Raw genomic sequence first — 4,517 nt, forward strand, 5'->3', positions numbered from 1 at the left:
TCAAAGCCTCTTAAACTTACAGGTGGGACTTTTTGGAGCTGGCTGGATCTAGGGCATAGGATACTGGGATTAAGGGTGTGTGGTACTAAATTAGTTCACTGATTAGAATTAGTGTAGTTCTGAGTGGCACCACCCAAAAGGCTGATACCCACCCTGGATGGGATAAAAAGGAAAGGCAGGCAGGCTGCTGCTGCTTGATGCCTGTTGCTTTCTGATTGCCACACCATGGACTGTTTCTCCTCTGTGATGCCCCCTGCTATGACACCCTGCCTCAGAGCCAGCTAACTATGGGCTGAGCACCTTCTTCTTTGACTTTCAGTATTGGGTATTTTGTCTCAGCAATGAAAAAAGTAACTAAGACAGGGTCCTAGCTCTTTTCTAGGAAGAGGGAGGCCATAAAATCCTACATTTTTATTACTTATTTTCTCTACTAGTGGTCAACATTCATGTGCGTACAATTCAAACTGAGTATAAAGTAATAATGGCATCTAGACCTTATTGAGGATGTTCAGTGTGCTAGGCACTGTACCAGATGCTGTGCTATGCCTTATGACAGAAGTGCCACAGTGCTGCCCTATTTTACACATAAGGAAAGAGCTCATTCCAATTCATATTCACACACGTGTGCACACATACTCTGACTTCACAAACACAGCTCCTAAGCACTGGTTTTTTTTCCCTCTCTCTCAAGCATTACAGCCATAAAGCCGTATCTTTGCCAGTGCTCACCTCAGTCCTGGTGATGGCCAGGTGGTACAGGTCCTTGCTGGGAAAGGGTGCCTGGTTGTAGGCCACATAGAGAGTACTGGGCAGCAGAGAGCTTATGGCCCCCTCTAGTTCCATGGCCACCAGCAGTATCCAGGCTAGCCAGTCTTGATTCTCACCACTCCTGGTTTCTTGTTACCAGCAAGCAGGTGACTAGTGTTCTTGAGGCAGCCCTGGAACCAAAGTGCCCTCTGCTGCCCCCTCCATGGGAGCACAACAGTGCTCTTGGAAATAGCTGGCTGTGACTGTCACCGTGAACTGGCCACACGTGAAGTGCTCCACCTGATCACTGGCCCAAGTCTAGTTCTGGGGAGCCTTTCACTTACTCCTATATTCAGCTGGTACTGAGCACATGTCCTGTGTCAGGATGTTATACAGTAGCTTGAAGCTAAAAGTAGAAATAAATATCTTAGTAAAGGTTAATACATGGATAATTATAAAAGCTAGTATTATTGTAATAAACAGTTGGTAACTCCCCTTTTCATTTTTTATAGGATTTAAGAGATTAATACAATAAAAACAATTATTAATCTAAAAGATAGTATTATTATAACTTTGTTTTGTAATTCCATATTTGGTTTTCTACATAATTTAAGAGGCTAGTGCATTTCCCAAAATTGCTGGTTTACATATTGGGTCACATAATGTATAGGAAGTAATTTTGTGAAATCAACAACCAAAGTGCAGGGAGGAATGGAGCTGTTAAATCATCAATGTTTTGTATGTTATGAAGTTAAACTGGTATAAATTTGACTTAGAGTGTTATAGCTTTACAGTGTTAAATGTGAGCTCCACAGCAACCACAAAGAAAATAGCTACAGCATATATAAAAAAAAAAAGAAAAGAAAAAAGCTATATAGAAAACAAATAGCAAAACGACATTAAGTCCCTTCTTATCTGAATTACTTTCAATGTAAGTCAAACAGAGATTGGCAGACTGGATTTTAAAATGATCCAACTATAGGCTCTGCACAAGAGCATCACTTTAGGTCCAAAGATAGAAATGGAATCAAAGTGACAGGATAGAAAAGACTCTGTACCATCAACAGAGCTAAGAGACAACCTACAATGTGGGAAAAAATTTTTAGCAGCTGTACTTCAGACAAAGGACTACTATCTAGAATAGGTAAAGAACTGAATAAAATCAGACCTCTCAAATTTAAAGACTCAATTCAAAAATGGGCATCTGAAATGAACAGACATTTCTCAGACAAGTAAAAGCAGCAAATAAGCATATGAAAAAATGTTCAACATCACTGGTCATTCGAGAGATGCAGATGAAAACAACACTGAGATTCCTCCTCACCCCATAAAGAATGGCTGCTATCAAGAAATCAACCAATAATAAATGCTGGTGGGGCTGGGGGGAGAAAGGAACCCTTCTCCACTGCTGGTGAGAGTGCAGACTGGTGCAACCACTGTGGAAATCAGTATGGAGATACCTCCAAGAACTAGGGCTGGGGGTCCCATTTGACCCAGCTATTCCCCTGCTGGGTATCTTCCCCAAAGGATTAAAAGAATCATACCACAGCGATATATGTGCACCCATGTTTATAGCGGCACAGTTTGTAATAGCTGAAGCTTGGAAGCAGCCCAAGTGCCCATCACCTGGAAACTGGATAAAGAAGATGTGGGTTTTTTAATAAAATGGAGTACTACTGAGCCATAAAGAACGAGAAACTAGTCATTTATAGCTAAATGTATGCATATTGAGGTGATACTCTTAAGTGAAATAAATAGGACACACGTGTAAATACCGAATAGTTTCTCTAGTGTGAGAAACTGAAAGTGTAAATAAGGATTAAAATGATTAAAATGAATAATTGATGATTTGAAATAGGAAGAAAAGGTCCAAAGGGGTAGGGGTGGTAGGAGGGGAAGGGGAAAGGAAAGAAGGGAAAGGAAAAATTATGAGAAAAGAAAAAAATGGAAACAAAGTCTATGTAAATAGGGAAGGGTGGAGGGGGTGAAGGCCGACAGGCAATGGGGAAAAAATAAGAACCAAGATACATGATGTACGGGTGCAAACACCCAATGATAAATGTAAACACATTGTATACCTAAAATGTACCAATAAAAGAACTTAAGCAAAAAGAAAAGACTTTATATTCAAACAGCACCAAGAGAGACCAGGGTGGTTACACAAAACAGACTTTACACAAAAGTTACAAGAAACCAAGACAGACATTACATATCAATAAGTTTCAATACAGTAAGAGTATTTAAGAATTATACACATTCGATGACTGATCATCAGCAGAACAGAAGAAAGTTTACCATAGTGAAAGACCCTTGTTAGCAAGACAGACTCCATATTGCTGCTTGACCCACCTGCCTGCCCTTTAGATGAACTCAGAAGGAGGAAGCTTAGAAACCTCCTCCCCTTAGAGAGTCTCTTAGAAACAACAATTAATCAACTATTGTTTTACAAATGTTCTAACAGCAGGACGTTCCGCTTCTGTACCTTTTGCTTGCTTTACTAGTTCTATCCCATAGGGGGGCCTAGAAACTGCTGGCCTCAAAGGTGTATAAAACATGTTTGTCAACCCCCAGTCGAGGCGCGAGTACGATGCTCGGCTCGGGTCCCGGCCGGTAATAAACTCCTGTGTGGATTTAATATCGGCCTCTGGTTGGTTCTCTCTCACTGGGTGTAACACAGCATTGGTGAAACCCCTACCCACAATATGGGACAGGGACAGAGAAAGCAGATAGAAGTCAAAAAACAGGAGAACAACCCAATAAACGAGCTACATCTAAAAGATAAAGAACACTCTAGTTGATAGCAACCGCATACACGCTGTCAAGTGCACACGGGATGGACCACGTTTAGGCCACAAAGGTCAGTAATTTAGCCAGTAGATTACCTCCTCCCGCCGGCCCCACCTCCCCCAGCCGGCCCCACCTCCCCCAGCCAGGTCCCGGCCCCTCCAGCGGGCCCCACCTACCCAGCGAGGCCCCGCCTCCCCCAGCCAGGCCTCCCCATACCCAGCCAGCTCCGCCCCCTCCAGCGGGCCCCACCTACCCAGCCAGGCCCCGCCTCCCCCAGCCAGCCTCCGCTGGGCCCCGCCTCCTGACCAAGCACCTGTGTACTCTGCATGAGGTTGGCGCCGTCACAATCCTGTCACCTCTGGGTGTCTCTTACTCTGCTCAAGTTGATAATCATGTTTAAACCGCACAATCTAAAATTAGTAAGCATAATGAGTCAGTAGCCAATCCCTCCCCCGCAAAAAAGCAAAACTTCAGAAAGGACAGAGGTGTATAAAGTATTATAACAAAAAAAGCTTGTAACAGACATCAAAACTAGAGGTGCGTGCATTTTAATTGGAAATGAGGCAGCATTCACACGAACAAAAACGAAGACGGAGGAGATAGTTCCTGGGTTTGTAACTTCTGGCGGAGGAGGCGCGGTGAAAACCACTGTCTTCCAATAACTATTATTCGTCTTGTGTTTCCATCAGGGGATTTTTGCCAAGGACATCCTGGGACTGCAAGGGGCAGCGTTCTAGCTCTGTAATTCACCCATACAACAACAGAAAAAAGGGGGAAAAAGGGGGACCAAAAGGGAGCGGCCTGGCAAAGCCAGGCCTCTGCGTCCAGCCTAGGCCCAGTGGGCACACCGCTGCGCGCGGAACTTTCTGCCGCTCGCGGCCCGCGCGCTGGGAGGAGCAGAGGGGCGGGGACTCGGGGACACTTCCGGGCAGGCGCGCGGCACTTCCGGACCGCCTTAGCTTCCCGCCGCCATTGGGGAGGCT

The sequence above is a fragment of the Heterocephalus glaber genome, unplaced genomic scaffold (assembly GCF_053883595.1).
Source record: "Heterocephalus glaber isolate CG9 unplaced genomic scaffold, H.glaber_assembly_v1.0 deba00001579, whole genome shotgun sequence".
NCBI classification, from domain to species: domain Eukaryota; kingdom Metazoa; phylum Chordata; class Mammalia; order Rodentia; family Bathyergidae; genus Heterocephalus; species Heterocephalus glaber.